This window comes from Chanodichthys erythropterus, chromosome 17, assembly GCF_024489055.1.
Source record: "Chanodichthys erythropterus isolate Z2021 chromosome 17, ASM2448905v1, whole genome shotgun sequence".
NCBI lineage: Eukaryota > Metazoa > Chordata > Actinopteri > Cypriniformes > Xenocyprididae > Chanodichthys > Chanodichthys erythropterus.
In genome coordinates this window covers 1,288,666-1,311,847 of record NC_090237.1, presented here as the reverse complement: position 1 = coordinate 1,311,847, position 23,182 = coordinate 1,288,666, and the positions used below count along the sequence as shown (strand labels likewise).

Sequence of the window (23,182 nt, the reverse complement as noted above, 5' to 3'; positions counted from 1 at the left end):
AAATGCCTGCAGAGAGGGCCTGCATTGTTGTTGTCCTACTTTTCATCAGATAAAATCCCTATTTAATATTGGTCAAATGACATTTAAATCAAATTTTAACTTAATCTTTAATATTTGGCAATTTCTTTATGACAGGAATGCTACAGCCACTGTAATTTCTTGAACAAGAATATTTGGACATCATACTGCTTTTTTGTTACATACTGTATTGCAGTAACTTTATTGCATGTGCACGGGGGCTGGGTTTATGTAAATTTCAGGATTAGTGATGTCACTAAGGTGCCATCTTCTCAAGTCACGTTTGATCTCGTTAGTCTCCGTGAGATCTCGTCTCACTGTGAAATCGTTCCTACAATCAACAGGTGTGTGGTCTCACGGTCCTACTCAATCATCTAGTGTGTACGTTCAGAGGATAACAATGTTAAAAATCGGTTGAAACTGTCATTATGTCTGTGATCTCCCACAGTTTTGAAATTAAGATTTGAAAATCGTCTACTGTGTCCCAGGCCTAAATGAAGTGTAAGGAATAATGTTTTTCTATGTTCAAGTGTCTTTAGAGTTGAGGTGATTGATCTGTAAATCATTTAACTAGGGTTGCACAGTGTACCGGTACTATGGTAGTATCACAATACTAAAGCTTCAAAATACTGGCGATGCCATTGTATTTTTTAAACGGTAGTATCGTCAGTACCGTAAGGAATGTTGTATGTGCGACAGGTACACTTCAATTGAACAGGCATGCCTGCAGATTTTTATATTTGAAACATTAATCTCATAACATTATTTATGCAATTGTAATTGAAGTGCAAATGCATAAATGCTATATTGTAATGTCACTTCATGCAGCTTCTGTGCAGTGCTAAGATGAATTTTGTTTACAATGATTCATTTGATTGGTAATAAAAGCCTGTTATTCATTCTCATTAATGAAGTATTCAGAAAAAAATCTGGTCAGTTTTCATGTGTTTATGAAAGTTTGGTTTATTTTGTATACTGCATGGTATCGCGATACTGCTTGGTATCGTGATACTTCAGCTGGTATAGTATTGTAAGAAATTTTTATGGTATCGTGACAACCCTAGATTGAACACATGAGCTGCTCCTCAGTAAGGAGATACGATCAACATTAAACAATCTCTACTTTAAACACACTCAATCCCAGCACAGTCAGGACTAGTGTTGTCAAGAATATTGATATTTCAATATTTGTATTGATACTGAAATATCTGAAAGGATTCCAATGCTCCTTTGTGCTAGTCTGGCTATCACCAGACCAAGCTCAATTTAAAATTGAACATTGGTCTGGAGAGTCTGTATGGATTTTCTGCTGCACAAGAGGCGTGATCAACGAGCATTATTCACGCAATTGGATAGTCCTTCAACCAATCAGATCAACGATCCGGGTGACGTACTTTGCAGAGCGATGCGAAAACTCCAGTGTGTCTCAATCAGCTCCCTAGTTCAGTAGTCAGGGCACTGATCAGGGAATCAGCCACATTCACTTTCATGATATACTGATTCACGACCTAGGGAACTAGGGAGCTGATTGAGATGCAGGTTTAGTTTGTATTGGTTTGTAGCATTGATCAGCGTTTGCAGAAGCAGCAATGGCATCGAGTGATTTTTGCAGGTTGTGCCAAAAACATGAAAGTGAGTGGTATTTACACCCAGTCGAGCGATTTGTTTGCTAAACTAAAGAAGTCATTCAGCATCATCGAGAGGTTAAAAGGCGACTCTGATACTGTTCTGGTTCAGTGTAAATGAACGCGGAGCCGCACTAAACTACGTCATTGTCATGACAACCAAAAAGAATTCCAGTCAGCTCAGGTGGCGCGAGATTCAAGAAGCAGGGAGACGAAACATATAGAGCAAATAATAAAAATATTGTCTACCAACAAGGGGCATTGAAGTAAAAGAGTCCTGTACTCACATCGTGAAGCAAACCACCAAAATAACAGCAGAGAATCGTCGTGTGTCATCAATTGGCTTTCGCCGTTTGTAATCCTCCTATGAAGAGACTGTCGAATCAACGCTCTACTACATTTCTCTCAGATAAGGTAAATGCTTAACACAATCAGCGTCACTGTGATTGTGCATTGTTATATTGGAGTGACAGGTAGATCAGATTGAGTTTGAAAACTGCTTGCCGTCGCTTCTCTATCGTCATCGTGTTATACCCACCAATAGCGAGCCAGGTGGCTAAGCCAGTCTGTGATTGGTTCCCGCAAAAATGTAAGAGATGCAGCAGAATTGAATGTACGGGTTTCCAGACTGAGTTGCCGAGCGAAATCAAATCGCCGGCAGATCAGGCTGGGTTTACCCAGACTACCTTTGTGCTGCGCTTTCTTACTCTAATCTCTCACAGCAAGTACACACACCCTCCTCCTCTCATTCAGTCTCATTCACTCCGGTTAAGTACTTTTGGTGTGTCCCGGTCTGAATTTCAGCGTGGCACTGTACAAATTCTACTCATTCCTGCAGATTTCATGCTCCCATCTGAAGCGTGCACATAATAATTCTAGTGCCAAAATGAGCTCTCTTTGGTGGTTTACTAACTGTCAAATACACTCAGAAATAATGTCAAAATTAATGTAAACAGTCATAAACAGTTCAGGAAGAATGTGTAACAGTATTTTGGATTTGTGTGGGTCAGGTCTTAAAGGGACAACAGCCTAATAAACATGCCGCTCTTTAAAAGACAAAGAGAAAATGACTCATTATCTTGTGTAACTTTAATTGATTATTCTGTATTTAATTTTTACAATGATTTTACAGTGATATCCAATGTTATTTTAAATTTGATTAATCTGTTTCTTTATTCAGTTTCATACCTGAATACTACTGTTAGACCTACTGAAAAAATAAAGCAGTCCATTTCATTTGTGTCTTTATTCTAATGTATTTATTTTCTATTGTTAATTTGTTCTTATGTCATTACAATTTACTTGTTATTTTAATTCAATTTACCATTTGAAATCAAGGTACTTTTTGCTGTGTGTAAGCTATTGTTTGCAAAATTCATATGAATTTAACTTTGTCAGCTATAAAAATCCTACAGTTTCCCCCTGATATTTAGTGAGAGCTGGCATGGGCCGCTGACAGATGACAGATGCTCGTCCCCCTCTTTCTCCCCTGTCCTGCCCCACCCACTCCCTCTCTTCTGCTCACAGCCATCCACACATTTAAAGGGTTAGTTCACCCAAAAATGAAAATTTTGTAATTAATTATTCACCCTCATGTCATTCTACACCCGTAAGACCTACGCTCATCTTTGGAGCACAAATTACAAAAACAAAATAACGACTTTATTCCACAATTTCATCTCTTCAGTATCAGTCTCCAATGAGCATCAGGGACTGATACGGAAGAGACGAAATTGTGGAACAAATTTGTTATCTTGTTTTTTGGTGCACAAAAAGTATTCTCGTTGCTTCATAAAATTAAGGTTGAACCACTGTAGTCACATGAACTGTCTTAAATATGCCTTTACTGCCTTTCTGGCCATTGAAAGTATAAAATAACATGCTGTCAAAGGAGGCTTCAATGAGCCATTGGATTTTATCAAAATATCTTTATTTGTGTTTCGAAGATGAACAAAGGTCTTATGGGTATGGAATGCCTGCAGAGAGTGCCTGCATTGTTGTTGTCCTACATGAGGGTGAGTAATTTACGTAATTACAGCTTCACAATTAATAGAGAGATGGTATGACTAATTCACACACAATCGCTCTCTCATGCATTAAAATAAATGTACTGGTACTGTGCTAATTTATCGTCCCATAGACATAATAACTGCTGAAAGTGAGCTGTTAAGTTGGAGCACGTTTTCATTAGGAAAAAAATATTCCACCTTTTAATAGTCAAGCATATTTACAGTACAAACATTGTCAGTGAACTATAAGGGTAAAACAAAAACAAAATAAACATTCATTAATCGTAATCAAGGTCAAATGTTCAATTAATCGAGATTATTTGATTTTAAGTCATAATCATCCAGCCCTATCTTAGAATAACAGTAAAACTCACTGACATGTTTAATCGTCTAAAAAAGAGATACTGCACAAATTATGATCATACATTTAAAAATATATAATTCCTGCTTGAATTTTACTGCAGGTGTGTTATTATAATGTTTTTTTTTTTTTTTCTCTGTGACACAGACCAAGATCTTCTAACTTGGTGATTTGAGTTTGTTATTATTTATTTTTGATAATGAAGTCTCTGTTGATCTGAGAGAGTGAAGAGTGTGTCATTGTTCTCTACAGGTTGAGTAAGTGTGGAGTTACAGATGAAGGTTGTGCTGCTCTGGCTTCAGCTCTGAGATCAAACCCCTCACACCTGAGAGAACTGGATCTGTCTAATAATAATCTAGGAGACTCAGGTGTGAAGATCTTCTCTGCTGTACTGGAGAATCCTCACTGTAAACTGGAGGAACTGTGGTAAGATCATATGTGACTCTCACATGAAACTGTTACTGAATTTTATAATTTCATTTATTCATAAAGTAACAAAATGGAACAGGGGAATCAAACTGTCATAACATTTATTTTTTAACTTTTTAATATTTGTCAACTTCTTTATTAATGAAATGCTACAGCCTCTGTAATTTCTTGAAGAATATTTGGACATCAAAACATGCAAACTCAACTCAGAGATTAAACATTTATTTTAAAATCACAATGAACAGTTTGCATATTTCAAATATATTGATGTACTCTCTTGTGTTGGTCTAGGTCAAGGGTTGGAAAGTTTGGTCCTAGAGAGCCGCGGTCCTAGAGTTTGGCTCCAACCCTGAAAAAAAAATTACCTGTCTATAGCCTTAGTAAACCTGAAGACATGATTAGTTTGTTCAGGTGTGTTTAATTAGGGTTGGAGCTAATCTCTGCAGGACAGCGGCTCTTTAGGACCGAACTTGCCTACCCCTGGTGTAGGTTAATAAATTATTTACCTTACTAATCTGATGAAATGACACACATTGTGATCCAGATAAATTTTATAAACAACCCAACTCTCAGCATATTCAGAGATGGAGTTTGAGACGCTCCATCATAAAAACAGTCATAAACAATTCAGGAAGAATGTGTAACAGAATTTTGGATTCGTGTGTGTGTTAGGTCTTAAAGGGACAGCAGCCTAATAAATGCTAAATTGATCAGCATTTATGTATGTAAAAAAGCTTAAAAGTTTTATCATATAAAGTGATCTCTTCAGAAGAAATTTTTGATTGGCTAATCCAGAATATGCAGTGATTTTTTAATACCCTATGTGAGTGGTTCCCATCCACAATCCTGAAGGCCCTCCAACACTGCACATTTCCATATCTCCTTAATCAAACACACCTGATTCAGATCATAAGCTCATTAGTTGAGACTCCAAAAATGCTCCCTAAAAAGTTCCACAATGCACCATGAAAACCAGGGAGCATTGTCGCCAAAGTCACTGGAAAGAAAGCCTCCAAACTTTAGCCAAAAAAGGGTATCGGCTAATGCTAACTGGCGGTACGCAGGGAAAGAGCTTTGAACAGCGGGAACTAACATCTCTGCCATTACACAATAGGCTGAGAGGTGCCACACGTGATTATGTCAGCCATTACGCTTTCTCCAATGGTAAGAGATACAGACCCTCTTATTTCCCTATAATATACAATCTCTGCTCCAAGGGGGGCTTCCAGGAATGTGGTTGGGAACCTCTGCCCTATGGTATTGAATATCAATACTTTTCAAGGTATCGTATCATGACAGCACAAGTCAGGACATTGATACATGAAGAACAAAAACTCATCCTTAATGACCATCACATCCATCTCTTTTCTGTGATCATCTTTACTTATTATTTAATGTGATATACATAATTTGTTATATAAGTTTTTATATAAGCTTTCCCTCTCACACAAACACACACAAATGACACGGTAAATCTCACTTACATCAAACATGGTGATCTGTGCTTTTTTAAATAATGAAGTCTCTGATCTGAAGAGTGTCATTGTTCTCTACAGGTTGGAGGATTGTGGTGTCAGAGATGAAGGTTGTGCTGCTCTGGCTTCAGCTCTGAGATCAAACCCCTCACACCTGAGAAAACTGGATCTGTCTGGGAATAAACTAGGAGACTCAGGAGTGAAGCTGCTAAAAGATCTGAAGGATGATCCACATCATAAACTGGAGATACTTAGGTAACAATATTTTTTAACAATTTTATTGTCATATTTTCATTTAAAGTTCAAATGGCTGTTTTACTCACTAGAAATAAAAGTAAATTGTTCCATGTAGAGACCTGTGTGGGAAGGATTTTTTCAGTCATGCCCACTCCTGCAAAAAATGTTCCTGCTCCTGCCTGCAACATTCCTGCATAAAAGTAGCCTATATAGATTTTTGTCAGTACATCCATGAAATTAAGATGAAATATTAAGTTATGTGTCAATACAACATCCCAGCATAAACGCTTCTGATAAAATATTTGTTATTAAAGCATCAGCATTCACAAAACACAGTTAGTTTTACCAGAAAATCAAGCTACAGCGTGCATGGTTTGATATGGCAGAATGCGTGCAAAGAGCGCTCCCTTTATAATGGCGAAAAAGCTGACATCTCACTTCAACGCAATCTCACAAAGCTTTTTTACAACACAATGAATATATGAACAATGAATCTTTCATAATGTTTACACTTTGTGTGTTATAATAATAAGATTTAAAAAGTCTTTTTTTTTATTCTAACTTTATAAAAACCATTGCTCAACACTGCAAACAATAAATAGAATAGAATCTGGCATATGCTTGCCACTGTAAATCGTTTTTATTTATTTTTTTCTTGTTGCTTTTCTGCAATATATTAATAACAATGTATTAGTTTTTATATATTTTATGTTTAGATATTTCTATTTTGTGAGAGTCCTGCAAATCATTTTATTCTCCCACAACCCACACACATGAGCGTCTTACCACCCATGCCCCCACACGCGCCCATCAAATCTTGTCCTGCACCGCACTTGTCACAGACACGTCAGGCTCCACCTCCCTGCAATACCCACGCACTCAATCACCGGAATTCTAATCACCGCCACCTGCACGTCATCATCCCCATAATCACCAGCACTATATAGCCCACACTCACACACACAGTAGTTGTCCGGTCTCGTTCGTTATACAGACTCATGTATACTTACCTCAAGGACTCCAACTTGCTACTTACCTGCTACCAGCGATCCCAGTCTCTCCAGCGTCTCCAGTCTTCCTCCTGTGTTCCTCCCTCTGTGTGTGTGAGTGTTCCTCGTCAGCCATTCTCCATCTCTCCAACCACGACTTCCATCTACAAGCAACAAGGACAGTATCAATTCCCTATCATCACATTTGAACTCTCTATCCACCATTTACTCACCTGCTCATTGCTGAATATCAATAAACAACCTTACTTGCTTTTACTTCTGCCTCCGTGCCGTCTGTACCGTAACAGCACTCTGTTTCGTTGGGTCCCGTGGGAGTCCAGGTCTCTAGTTCTAGGTTCAGTAACACCATATTTTGTCTGAGATCATCAGATAATGAGTCTTAAATTCAGCTTCAGTTTCTAAAGTGACTTTGAGCATCTATACAATTAAAGATAGAAAACTATTACTTGTGAGAATTATCTTTGTTATTTCAACATTATTCATGATTTCTTAAAGATTTAGAGCAGTGGCCAATTTGGGCAAAAAAACACAACACTGTCACACTCAATGATGAGGTTGCTGTCACAAAAAGTGCTCATTTCAGGCTAATTAATAGGAAAATGTTGATTTTATCATAAATACATTTTATATTCATAATAATATTCAGAAAGTATGATAAATCCTTGCTGATTAAAAATATGAATTTCTTTAAAAAAAATCTTATTGACCCCAGTTGAGTACACTAACGTTTATAGGTTTAGGATCTATTTAACAACAACAACAACAACAACAACAAAAAATGTTTAAACTGTTAAAATGGTTTCCACAAAAATATTAATCAGTGCAGCTGTTTTCAGCATTGATGAAATTCTTTGAGTGGCTAATCAGCATATCAAAGTCCACTAAAAGGGACAGAGCTTTTTTGCATTTTACCCCTAAACTCTGGAATAGCCTTCTTGATAATGTTCGGGGCTCAGACTCACTCTCCCAGTTAAAATCTAGATTAAAGACACATTCTTTAGCCAAGCATAACCTTGTACTTCAGTTATATGTGATGAAAGAGTAAAAAGCGTAAATGATCGTCTTTTGCCTGAAATAACCCACTTAACACTGACTCACTTAAGATATGCTTTATTTTTAAGGTTAATCCACCCCAAAATGAAAATTCATCAGATAATGAGTCTTAAATTCAGCTTCAGTTTCTAAAGTGACTTTGAGCATCATATAGAAGCAACATTATCATGTTAGAGAATGAATTAATACAGCTTATCTAGTCAGTGCTAAGTTTTCTAATGAAAAGATGTGACAGATGTAATGTCTCATACTGCATATGTGACTGTTTGTGTTTTATTTTAGGATTGACTAGTATCAGATGACAGTCTGATCTTCTGATGATCATCTGATGGTGAATAAGGATCCACTACAGAGTCTCACAGTCAACAGAATCAGAGACCGAAGATACAGTGACTTCACTGTTATAAATTAAGACTTTAGATTTAGATTTAGATTTAGATTACATTTAGATTTCAATGATCCTCTGACAGACATGATGAGGCAGCAGTGAAACACCTTTTATTTCAGAGCAGCAAATTACAGTTTCTCATTCAGAAATTAACCATTTTATTTGTATGAAGGCACACTATAAACAGTATTTGTTACAAAGAAAATAGAGCCTGAATATGTTTGTGTTTGTGTTGTACCAGCAGAGGGAGACAAAGACTAATGAAAGATTAATTTTTCATATTTATATATACTAAAAATGAGTCATGAGTATGAGGTAACACAGCTCTGTTTATCATATTAGATACATTTGAGTGTGTTGAAAATGGTGTTATAACGTTACTCTGTGCGTTCGCTCAGCGGCTGCTGTGAGACACTGTTACACAATGCAGTAAGATAGATCGATTTTACAATATCATATTAAATGCTGGATGGCTTGTGTTGATAAATGGCATTCAATTCATTTTAAAACATATTGTATGATGGAGAAAATTCTGTATTACTGTTACTAAAAATAAAGCAGCATCTGATTATGCTATGTTAGCTACTTCACAAAATAGTGTTTTCTCTGAGGCATGGTAAAGCATGGTACTCGCAAAAAAATCAAGAAAATTGATTTAAACAATAAGACTAAACGTGTTGAGTGTATTTGGTGTTTCCATGGTTTCTACAAAATAAAACCAGAAACCAAGGGTAACGCGGGTATGACGCAATTGACAGGCGACTTCTCACATGTCCCAGAGCCTTGGATAAAATTGCAATTTTCTCACGATTTACAAATAGTTGGAAACATTTGTGATATTGTAAGTACTCAAGTGAACAAAATATATAACAATGGCCTAGGGGTTTTGGGATATTTTACTACAAAAATATTACATATTGCACCTTTAATGTATTAAAGGGCTCATATGATGCGTCTTTATGTTTTCTCTTTCTTTACTCTATTATGTAGCTGTTTGTACATGTATAAGATCTGCAAAGTTACAAAGCTCAAAGTCTACAAAAAGTTTTATTCTATCTGATGCCTGGTACACACTACGATTTTGGGCTGTCCCAGATGAAATATGATCATCGTGAAACAACCTCCTAAACATCGTACAGTGAGTGAGGTTCAATGCATTCAGTGGATTCTTTAAACATGACTGCTGAAAGAGGAGAAAACTGAACACTGAACATCTTAAAGAATTCACTGGTAAACCCATCGGTCCCTGGACACTTATTGTCTTTCAAGCCTACACTAATATCTTTGTCACAAAATAATTTTAATTCTTCATCTAATTTCTTTGTTGTGTCATAAATGTTACTCAAAAATAAATCTGTTTCTCCATAAGGGTCTGAAGTATATAGATTTTTATAAAACTGGGTGACATATTCAGCAATATCTTCTATTGTTTTCACACACTTTATTATTAATCATGAGTTTACGTATAGATGATATATCCCTATTATGATTTTCTAAATATTATTCTAATAAATATTTTGGTTTTTTTTCTCACCTTGTTCCATCCACTTCTGTCTACTTCTTATAAAGTCACCTCTAGCATTGTCTGCATAAATTGTGTCTAATTGTAATTGCAAGGAAAAGGTTCTTAATTTGTTAATATTTGTTTACTGGATAATTCCATTATTTCTTCAATTAATTTCAATCAATTTTCTTTGTCTTTTTTTTACTTTAGCAATTTTTTTCTCCTATACTTACAGCTATTTCTGCTATACTTACAGCTCATTACCAGTTGTGACCAAATTTATTGAAGATACATGCCCATTTCCAATATTTTCCTATAATTTCAGTGGCTTTATTTTTAAACCATTCATTCTCTAGCAAATTTTTATTTAATTTCCAATCATTTGCTTTAGGACCAGACTGATCCTGTCTGGAGACTGCAGGTAGTATACTTCAGCTTATATCATTAAAATAGAAAACAAGTCAAAACTGATCTAATACAGTTAAATGTATTCGGTTTTGTGCCTAAACATCTGAATTAAACTGTTTTTGACATTCATAGGTCAGATTCTACTGGCCATTGTGCAAAATATAGCACATGAGTCATTCCATGAAACCCTCTGACCTTTTTCAGTATATTTTATCTATTGGGTCACTAAATTATTTTTTAAAAAGCTTTTTATATTAATTGAAATGTCTCCTTTAATAATGTTTAAAAACATGAAATACATTTGATCTTTATATTAGAAATTATTTAGTTTTTGTTCAGTTGACACCACCTATGTTGTCATGTCCCTCAAGGCCTTCTATGAAAGTGTACTTGGGATATGAATAATAAAATAAGAAAAAAGTCCATTCATTTTGCCATTCCTATAAATATACATCTGTGCATTTTTGCTGGTTATGTTTTTTTCTAAGTAAATTCATGATTATTTATTAAAATCACATCATTTAGTTCCGTACCTCAGTAACCACTCAACCCCATTACACAAACCATTCTCCCCTTATAAAAATAATGAACTGATACTTATGTGACGTCATTAATAGGAAGTGACATCATAGAAGTCTTCTGAACAACATTGTGAGCAGACACGGGTGAGTTACCACCTTCTTTAATAATTGTAACTAAATTATATTGTGAAATTTTGTTTGTCAAGCCTAACGACTCAAGCCTGTTACATCCCTGCAATACCCACGCACTCAATCACCGGAATTCTAATCACCGCCACCTGCACGTCATCATCCCCATAATCACCAGCACTATATAGCCCACACTCACACACACAGTAGTTGTCCGGTCTTGTTCGTTATACAGACTCATGTATACTTACCTCAAGGACTCCAACTTGCTACTTACCTGCTACCAGCTATCCCAGTCTCTCCAGCGTCTCCAGTCTTCCTCCTGTGTTCCTCCCTCTGTGTGTGTGAGTGTTCCTCGTCAGCCATTCTCCATCTCTCCATCCACGACTTCCATCTACAAGCAACAAGGACAGTATCAATTCCCTATCATCACATTTGAACTCTCTATCCACCATTTACTCACCTGCTCATTGCTGAATATCAATAAACAACCTTACTTGCTTTTACTTCTGCCTCCGTGCCATCTGTACCGTAACAGCACTCTGTTTCGTTGGGTCCCGTGGGAGTCCAGGTCTCTAGTTCTAGGTTCAGTAACACCATATTTTGTCTGAGATCATCAGATAATGAGTCTTAAATTCAGCTTCAGTTTCTAAAGTGACTTTGAGCATCTATACAATTAAAGATAGAAAACTATTACTTGTGAGAATTATCTTTGTTATTTCAACATTATTCATGATTTCTTAAAGATTTAGAGCAGTGGCCAATTTGGGCAAAAAAACACAACACTGTCACACTCAATGATGAGGTTGCTGTCACAAAAAGTGCTCATTTCAGGCTAACTAATAGGAAAATGTTGATTTTATCATAAATACATTTTATATTCATAATATTCAGAAAGTATGATAAATCCTTGCTGATTAAAAATATGAATTTCTTTAAAAAAAATCTTATTGACCCCAGTTGAGTACACTAACGTTTATAGGTTTAGGATCTATTTAACAACAACAACAACAAAAAATGTTTAAACTGTTAAAATGGTTTCCACAAAAATATTAATCAGTGCAGCTGTTTTCAGCATTGATGAAATTCTTTGAGTGGCTAATCAGCATATCAAAGTCCACTAAAAGGGACAGAGCTTTTTTGCATCTTACCCCTAAACTCTGGAATAGCCTTCTTGATAATGTTCGGGGCTCAGACTCACTCTCCCAGTTAAAATCTAGATTAAAGACACATTCTTTAGCCAAGCATAACACATCTCATAACCTTGTACTTCAGTTATATGTGATGAAAGAGTAAAAAGCGTAAATGATCGTCTTTTGCCTGAAATAACTCACTTAACACTGACTCACTTAAGATATGCTTTATTTTTAAGGTTAATCCACCCCAAAATGAAAATTCAGTCAATAACTCGACCTCAGGGCCATCCCATTCCTTTATGTGGCCCTAAGCAGAATTTTATTTACGGGCCCCTCAGTTAAAATAACTTAAGATAAACAGTATCTTCTTATATAAAAAATAAATGTACTAAACACACAATATTAAGTTAAATACTTAAATAATGACATAAAATGAACAGATCATATGGACCTGTAACAAGATGTCATTTAATCACTCACAAGTTGTTTTAAACCTGAATGAGTTTCTTTCTTCTGTTGAACTTAAAAGTTATTTTAAAGAATGTGGGTAACTAAACAGTTTCCGGTCACCATTGACTTCCATAATATATTTTTTCTATGAAGTCAGCGGGGACCAGCAACTTTCTTCAAAATGTTCAGCAGAAGAAAGAAATTAATACAGGTATGGAACAACATGAGAAAGAGTGAATGATGACAGAATTTTTTTGGGTGAACTATCCCTTTAAGGACACGAGGCAGCATGTTTACTATTAGGCTGCTGTCACTTTAAGACCTACACGCATCTAACAAAAATAAGATTTTTCAAATCCAGAAAAACCTGTTAGACAACACATACTCTTTTCTGAACACAAAGTTTAGTTCAACTGAAAAGTGCCATGAAGGAGAAAACATGATACATTAACAGAGAACAAACATCAAAATAGTAAGTACTTTAATTAAATATTTCAGTGCACTGAGACACATGAAACACATTTGTTTTCAAGATGAAGGGAATGAGTGAAATTAAATATGCCTTGGCTTATAGATTATTACATTAGTCTATATATTTAGCATAGACTTAACATCATATAGTCCGAGTATAAACACTTAATACAGGCATATCGTATGATTCAGGATAAGACAAAAACACAGTCTGGAAGATGGATTCATGATGTACTCGCAAAAGTTATATGGTCTAGTAAGTGTACCTCTATTGACAGTCTATGCAACTTAAGTGAAAAGAAGTTCATCTGTCGACATTTTAAGCAGGTAAAACACAAATATGATCCGTAAAAACAGAACATCAAAGTTTAATAAATACTTTTATCAAAGTTTAAGCAGGAATTTCCGTGTATCTTTGACAAGTTAAAGCTGGAGGATTTGAGAAGCTATTTGTAATAGTTTGATCAAGGTGAGTTCATGTGTGGTGACTTCCTCATATTAATATGAATCTCTGGAACACATTTTAAGTGATTGTTTGTTTGATATTTAATCTTTAATAGAGGGTTTCTTTTACTTCAAGGTTTCTTTGGTGTTTGGTGATTCTTCAGAAGTTTAAGAGCGTATGTGTAAACATGACTGAGCTTGAGTTTACACAGTCAATTGATCCTTTTTCTCCCACAATCGAGATATGTTCAGCTAAATTATGAAATTCAGATTATTGAATTATTGTTTAATTCAATAATTTAGTTTTGTTTCTGAATGTTTTGTTCATTCAGAGTCAGTGGAGGAGGTCAAACTCATCAGATTCTCCTGATTCACAAGGATCCAGAGATGGAGATTTTTCTCTAGGATGCAGGTACTTTCAACAATTGTTAAATATTGTGTTACATCACAGATCAGACACACACAAAATTAAACAGTTTACAGAAAAAAAAAAATAATAATTTTGCCTTTTTTGTTTTAAAATTAAATGAAATAAAAGATCATAAAGTTTCTCAAAGTGTTTTTGATAAATAATTAGTGTTTATATTAATGTTTCCTCTCATAATGAATGAACGCAGTAATCTAAAGGATTAAACTGAATCTGTTCTCTGTTACAGTTCAGTCCAGTAGAAGAGCTCAAACCCAGAGTCCAGCTGTGTGTCTATGAAGAGTGAATGATCTATGGAGAAGCCACTAAAGTTTAAGAGTGGAGACACACGGCCTGATCTCAGGTGCTCAGAATAACATTTCTGTAAAAGATGTGCTTATAGATGTTCTCATAGAACTGTCTGTCAGTTCTAATAAATTATCACTGTTCTGCCCATAATCAGTAACAATTAATATTGATCAGATTGATATTCTGGGCACAGTATCTGAACCAGAGACCTCAATTTGTGACCATAAAACCAGCAAACATCATCACGTGAACTTAAACAAAACTTTAATGACTATTCTAAGACACACTAACACTAAAAGGAAATACAACACATTAGTCCAGTGGTTCTCAAAGTGTGGGGCATGTGGGATTAGCAGGGAAAAAAAATTGTATTGTAACAGCATTCAAGTGCGTTATTAGCAGTTGGCGCTCTGCCTTTATAAAGCGGCACAGAACGCCAATTACACTGAATCGTTCTTCAGATTCTTGACTTGTCACTGTCTGAACAAGCCCAACACAGAAGTTGCTGAACATAGAAAAGCATTGATTGCTTCAGTGGACGGAATCACAAGATGCTATTGCATGCATTCTGGTGAGAAGACTAACTTACAAGAAGCTGAACTTGTGAGGCGCTGTTATATTTAACACGACCACAAACATTTGAGAACCACTGCATTAGTCTTTGTGTCTTTAATGAAAGGTGAGCAGCGGTGGGGTCACGTAGTCGGTCACTCAGATTGGCTCTCCTTCAGAGTGTCACAGCCAATCCTGACACTACAGTTTTAGGTGCCAAAGTGGTTCTTTGTCTTCAGGAATGACCTCATTTGAATATCATAAACTGTGGCTCAATTTTATAACTCATCCTTTGTAAAACTCTTTCTTCTGTGTGATACATTGTGTGTGTGGAGCGCAGTGTTCGATTCCTTTTGTTGAGTTCAGTTGTGGTTCAGTGTTGGTGTTCAGACAGTCATGCTCCATGTTTTATCTCTTGTTTCAAGTGCACAGGTTGAGTGTTTACTCACTCTTGTCTCATGTGTTTTTGTCAAGCAATAATATGGTTCCTATCATACAGAATAAACACAGTAATCTAAAGGCTTAAAATGACTCTGTTCTCTGTTACAGTTCAGTCCAGCAGAAGAGCTCAAACCCAGAATTCAGCTGTGTGTCTGTGAAGAGTAGCTGGTCTATGAAGGAGCCACTTAAGTTAAAGAGTGGAGAAAAATGGCCTGATCTCAGGTATATTATTTCTATAAAAGATGTGCTTATAGTATTTGATTTTTATGAAATTGTTATTACAGCAGTGTAATGATCTGGATTTGAACCAATCCTGCAAGTTGCAGTTCAGTAATCATTACCCTTGTGCTCTTGTGTGAATCTTTATGTATTGTATTGTTAAAGACCCCCTGTGGTGAAAATCAGGTTTTTATTGTTGTTTATATGTCTATGCAGTATTTTCAATATGCTTTCAAACAAACCATGTGCAAATCCATAAGTCAACACCATTATTGAGTATTTTCTCTTGAAATTGCTGGTGTTCCTGACGTCACACACTACCGTGCAACCAACCATGCTTTAACATATCATTAACTATGCTATGAAGCAGGGGAGTCTCAAGAGTAGCCATACCAGTATATTTTTCTGTTGATATGAAAAATTGTGTACATTTAGCAATATTGTGAGTGAATTATGTATATGATGTATATTATGATGTTATGATAACTATGCCTTTCCCCACTGATGTTCTAAGTTGTTCAAAGCACATTTTACTAATTATTCAGCAACAAAAGTTACAACATCCTCCCACCTGATGAAGTAGGTTCATCTATACTCATTTTAAAGGGATAGTTCACCCAAAAATGAAAATTTGATGTTTATCTGTTTACCCCCAGGGCACCCCCCAGGTGACTTTTTTCTTCAGTAGAACACAAATGATGATTTTTAACTCCAACCATTGCTGTCTGTCAGTCATATAATGCATGTCAGTGGGAACTTCGTCTATACGAGTAAAAAAAACATGCACAGACAAATCCAAATGAAACCCTGTAGCCCTTGACGACACATTGATGTCCTAAGACATGAAACGATCAGTTTGTGTGAGAAACCCAACAGTATTTATATAATTTTTTACCTCTAAAACACCACTATGTCCAGCTGCCCTCCACATCTGGTTAGTGAGGTCTGAAAACACGTTCTGATGACAATCAAAAAGTGATGTCTCATGCTTTGCTTCAATGAGTGTGAGAGAGCAGGGGTGCAAAAATGGGGTATGCAGTATATGAGGTATATGCAATGCATAGGGGCGCCACATGGACACTTTTAAAATATTTGAAAATTATATTTGTTAAAAGGCAATTTCTGTTTAACATTTAAAAAAAAAAAAATCAAGTGACCCCACACCCCCTACATTACTCCGTTCCCTCCATTGCTAGACAGTCACGTATGCAAAATGGACAGAAGTGAGAAATTGTCTTGGGAGCAGAACAGAAAACGAAAAAAATAAACTGAAAAACAATGTCTTAAAATGAGAACAGCAATGTCAAAGTGGATAAAAAGAGATTGGTAAGCTTAACGTATCATTTTGTATTACTGTAAGTCTTGAAGTTCAACAACATTTAACGTTATTGCCACTGCCAGCGAGGCGAGGCCGGGCAAATTATCGTCTGTTAATATCAAATCATTATTTCCGAAAAATTAGGCATTTGGTTTACATTTTCATTGATTGTTAAAAATGTTAACTGAGGTTCTCACCACCAAGCACAGCCTAGTTATTGGGCTCATGCCTTCCTCTCAGCTCTTTATGTCCAGGGACGCAATTAACGCACAGCCCTGCTGTGTAAACATAACGGGACTAGCGTATAGATTCCACTACACGTTCATTCATACAGTATTCGAGATGCTATTGTAAGCTGTTGTGAAAACAGGATTCTCAAAACATTCTCAATGCATTTTCAGCTTGAAAAAACACAGAGTTTCTAAAAATTACCCAGTTTGAATTTATTCATGCATTTTTTTTCTGTTTCTGTTGCAAATACAGTCATTTTAATGTTTTGTACATGAGTGTTCATAAAAAAAAAAGACGTATTAAAGGCCTGATCTAACATATATGGTAGATCAGGCCTTTAATACGTCTTTAATAATAAAAAAATTAAAAAAAAAAAAAAAAAAATATATATATATATATATATATATATATATATATATATATATATATATATATATATATATATATATATTTATATGTTTTAATCACTTACATTTTTGGTAGTTAATAATTATACTGAAAGTTAAATGGTGTATTATAGGTATAATAATAACATAATGGTATATTTACTCAGCCACGAAGATGGAGAGGACAACGAAGAGCAGGTGAAAGATAATGACAAAGCATGTGAATTGAGTATAATTGAATGAGTAGGAATGGGCCAATATTGTGGATTGGAGTACTGCAGAATTAAAGTATAAATATTGTGAAATATCTGGTCCATTTACTCAGCTATGAAGATGAAAAGTACAGAGAGAAAGCAAATCAGTCAAGAGCAGATGAAGAGAACAGGTAGGAGCTGCCACACAGTATATTATGACTTAAAGGCATCATGACATAGGTTTACCATTTTAATATGTTTTCTGACTTTACACTTATAAAGTAAGTTACAGTTTTTTGTGCATCAGAATTACAAAATGTTTTTTATAGTGGATTGACCTCTTATTTGTCAAAAAATAAGTAACATTTAATTCAGCTTGTCATGACCACTTTAAACAATATCAAGAAACATATATCTCGGATTGAAAATTTAAGGTATATATATATATATATATATATATATATATATATATATATTGTGAAATATCTGGTTCATTTACTCAGCCATGAAGATGAGGAGGACAATAAAGCAATGACAGAAAATGAGTTCAAAGCAGGTGAAAAAAACAGGAAGGGAAGGGCCAGACAGGATTTTATGACTTACACAATACCAAGAAATATGCAGATTAAGGTATTGTAACCTTAAAGAATAAAGTTTGTGAAACATCTATTTTGTTTACTCCGTTGTGAAGATAAGGAGCAGAGAGAGAAAGTAAATGTATCCAGTGCAAGTGAAGAGAACAGGTAGGACTGGCCACACACGATATTGTGAAGTACATTACAGATTAGGACATTTCAGAGTTAAGTATTGGTTTGTCTTGAAAAAATCTAGTGCAAGGAAAGATGGAGAGCCACATCTTCAGGATGACATCAGAAGAGAGGAGTTAGTTAGAGAATGCAGAGATGCAACAGAGGAGGAAGCAGAGGAAAGACCTTACCCAGAGGACCCATCGGACTGGCCTGCACCCCATCAAATTACTGACACTTTTAGGCAAAACATGACTGAGAGAGGGCCTTTGAAATGTCCTGATGGGCCATATCCTAGATCTGAGGCGAGTAACAGGCGCTTTTCTAAAGCCTATTGTTATCGCTTATTATCAAATGGGGAGAGAATTGAGCGAGACTGGTTGGTATTCCAAGAAAGCAAATAAAGTGTATTGCTTTGCATGCAAATTATTTGGTGGAGCCAAAACATGTGACAAACGGCTGGTGCTAGGATACAACAACTGGCAATGTCTTTCAAAAACACTTCAACTTCATGAAACAAGTAACCATCATATAGATGCTTACCTTTCATGGAAAGAATTGACAACTCGCTTGCAGTTAGGGAAGACAATTGACAGTGAATTGCAAAAGGTAAACGCAGCAGAGAAGTCCCGCTGGAAGAATGTACTGACCAGAGTGACTGACTGCATTCTTTTTTTAGCTGAAAGGAACTTGCCACTGAGAGGGAAGAAAGAACAATTGGACAGCACTAAAAATGGCAATTTTCTTGGCTTAATTGAGCTGCTAGCATGTTATGATGTTACAATGGCAGAGCATCTAAGAGAAGCATCTTCCAAAAAATAATATCATACCTGTCATGGTGTACTCAAAATGAGTTTTTGCAGTCTATATCTGAATGCATTGTCAGCAAAATCTGTACACGCATTAAAGCAGCAAAATACTTTGCTGTCCAGCTTGACTGCACTCCTGACATTTCAAAACAGGAGCAGGCCTCTGTTATAATAAGATATGTCCACACAGATGAAAGTAAAAAAAAACAAGTGTACAGGAATCATTTGTTCGCTTCACTGCTGTGAAGGACACAACTGGCCAGGGCCTAGCAGAGAAACTAATTGAAGTGATTGAGAAGAATTTGGGATTGGAGTTAATTAATTGTCGTGGACAGAGTTATGACAATGGCTCCAACATGAGTGGGATTCACAAAGGCGTCCAAGCTCTAATCCTGGAGAAAAACCCAGAGGCAATATTTATTCCCTGCTGCAGCCACAGCCTCAATCTCATTTTATGTGATGCAGAATCTTCAAACAGAGAATGTTTAACTTTCTATGGCACTCTTCAGAGGTTGTATACGATCTTCTCCTTGTCCGTCAAGAGATGGGACATTCTGAAAGAATTTGTGGAAATTACACTGAAGCCACTGAGTGACACCAGATGGGAGGCAAAACTAGATTCTGTTAAAGCCTTGCTCTTTCAGCTTGGAGGAGCTCTTGATGCTTTGGAAAAGCTTGAAAAAGTTGCTAAAGATGGAAAAATTGCATCCGAGGCAAAATCGCTCTGTGAAGAAGTTGGGTGCATGGAGTTTCTTGTGTGTCTCATAATGTGGTATGACATTTTGGCTGAGATAACACATGTAAGCAAGGCACTACAATCACCAGAGTTGTCTTTGGACACAGCCATATTACTGATCAATTCTTTAAAAGACTTCTTTGTACAGTACAGAGAGGAGGGATTTCAAAAATCGATGTCCATTGCACGCAAAATGGCAAGTGAATTGAATGGATGCACAGAGTTTCGGAGAAAACGCCTCCGCAAACAAAAGAAATTCCATGATGAAACCGGTAATTACAGTGAAGATGAAGACCCTGAAGTGCATTTTAGGTGTGGTGTGTTTAATGTAATTGTTGACACAGCCATCCAGGAGCTTAGTGACAGGTTTAAAAATATTGGCCATGTCTCTGACAGATTTAGTTTTCTAATCAAGTTGGAAACCATGACAAAAGAAGAACTGGAGGAATCTGCATTGAGGTATGCACTTACAACAAGTGACATCTCAAGGGACATCATTCAGGAAATCTACCCTGCAAGCAGAATTCTCAAAGGTCACAAAAAAGCCATTGAGAAGCTAAGCTTTATTCTGGAGGAAAATCTCGACAAATTACACTGTCAATTTTTCAAGGCTTGGTTAATGAGTCATCTCAGATTTGGTGAAAAATCTATTACTCAACTGTTTGTCCCTTTTTGAACTTTCTGGTCTAGTTAGTTGAAGTGCTCTTTCTCTGCTTTGCACTTTTGTAGAAAATGAATAAGCTCAGGTACTTTCCATTCACCATAAGAGTCCAACTGGCAAGTATAGGCTAAAGCAATCTCCTCTGGCATCAATTGCAAAAATACAGGGCACAAAAGACTGCCATACATGTCACATGGAACACCCAGAGATTCCAAACTCCGAATTTGAATTTCACATTCATCATATAAACTTCTCAACCTGTTTACATCTGACAATCTCTTTACACGAGTCAAATTAAACAGGTTAGACATGAGCACTGATAACAATGTCCTTCCTTCCAAATCTGTTCTGTAACAATTTGATGGCTGCATCATGAGTGAGGCCACTGCATCAGCCAAATACGTTTTCAAATAGGCAAATTTCTCCATATTTCGCTCCAGATCACGTGTGGGAGTTTTGTTTTCAATGCCTCTGTCAAGATCCACTAAACTTTCCTCTTTTGTCAATAACATTGAAAGCAACTCACACAGCTTATCACAGATTTTCATTACCAATCTCTTCTTGAAAATGATTCAGCAACTTCATCACCGAGCTGCGTATTGTTTTGCTGTTCTTTTTCATCCACTATAACTGTTCAGCCATCTTCATTCAACTCACTTTCACTTCCAAGTTCCATCTAACTCCAAGATTCTTATTTTGCAATTATTCCGTGAATATTGAATATTGAGACGCTTACACGGATGTCATATTTCTTGTTTGTTTACTTAAGAACACAAGGAAAAAATGACGCCTGACTTACCTGACAAGGCTGAATCAATAATAATGATATCAGCATACTTAGTGTGTACTTTTACATTTAGTGTTACATCATTATCAGTTTGTCTGATTCTTTACCCTCTTCATTCTGATTTAAGGTCAAATCTTCCATCCAGCCCAGTTGAAAAAAAGAAAAAGTACACACCTGTGTTTCAACCACAAGACTTTAATGAAAGCATGTATCATGATTTCAGGTAAAATGTAGGACTTTTGTTCTTGTTTAATTATAGGTGCTGCAATGCACATCACACATCATTCAAACACATGATTAATAATTGAAACATTCCAGAAACCTAATGATGTTATGTGTACATAACATCAAAAAAAAAAAAAAAAAAAAAAAAAAAAAAATCAATTTTATAATTCATGGCTGTTTACATTAAATTGTGTAATAATCTGATATTTTAATCTTACAGCCATGACTCTAAACCTTCTGAAGTCCTCAACACATTGAGATCAAATCTGATAAAGAAGTTTGAGTGTTTGTTTGAGGGAATATCAAAGCAGGGAAACCCAACACTCTTGAATGAGATCTACACAGAGCTCTACATCACAGAGAGTGAAAGTGGAGAGATCAATAATGAGCATGAGGTGAGACAGATTGAGACACAGTCCAGGAGAGCAGAAACAGAGGACACACCGATCAAATGCAGTGACATCTTTAGACCTTTACCTGGACAAGACAAACCCATCAGAACTGTGCTGACAAAGGGAGTCGCTGGCATTGGAAAAACAGTCTCTGTGCAGAAGTTCATCCTGGACTGGGCTGAAGGGAAAGAGAATCAGGACGTCCAGCTCATATTTCCACTTCCTTTCAGAGAACTCAACTTGATGAAGAACAAAACACTCAGTCTTTCAGATCTTCTCCATGTCTTTTTCCCTGAAACAAAAGAAATGGAAATATCCAGTGATAAATATAAAGATTTGTTCATCTTTGATGGTCTGGATGAGTGTCGTCTGTCTCTGGATTTTCAGAGCAATGTGAGGTTGTGTGATGTGACTGAATCAGCCTCAGTGGACATGCTGCTGATGAACCTCATTTTAGGGAATCTGCTTCCCTCTGCTCTCATCTGGATCACCTCCAGACCAGCAGCAGCTGATCTCGTCCCCTCTGAGTGTGTCCATCGAGTGACAGAGGTACGAGGATTCAGTGACCCACAGAAGGAGGAATACTTCAGGAAGAGAATCAGTGATCAGCGTCTGGCCGACAGGATCATCTCACACCTGAAGTCATCAAGGAGCCTCTTTATTATGTGTCACATCCCAGTGTTCTGCTGGATCTCAGCCACTGTTCTAGAGAAGATGTTGAGTGAAGCAGAGAGTGAAGAGATTCCCAAGACTCTCACTCAAATGTACACCCACTTCTTGATCATTCAGACCAACATCAAACATGAGAAGGACTATGAGAAGAAAGTGAAAGATGAAGATGTGATCCTCAAACTGGGGAAACTGGCTTATCAACAGCTTGTGAAAAGAAACCTGATCTTCTATGAGGAAGACCTGAGAGAGTGTGGCATTGATGTGACAGAAGCATTAGTGTACTCAGGATTGTGCTCTCAGATCTTCAGAGAGGAGTTGGGCTTGTATCAGGGGAAAGTCTTCTGCTTTGTTCATCTGAGCATTCAGGAACATCTAGCAGCTCTATATGTGCATCTCTCCTTTATAAACAAGAACATCAATGTGTTTGACC

The 23,182-nt window shown here is 36.4% G+C and overlaps 1 pseudogene; it reads left to right on the top strand.

Moving 5' to 3' along the window:
- LOC137005424 (NACHT, LRR and PYD domains-containing protein 12-like) overlaps positions 1 to 23,182 on the top strand; it is a 109,047-nt pseudogene that overhangs the window by 32,474 nt on the left and 53,391 nt on the right.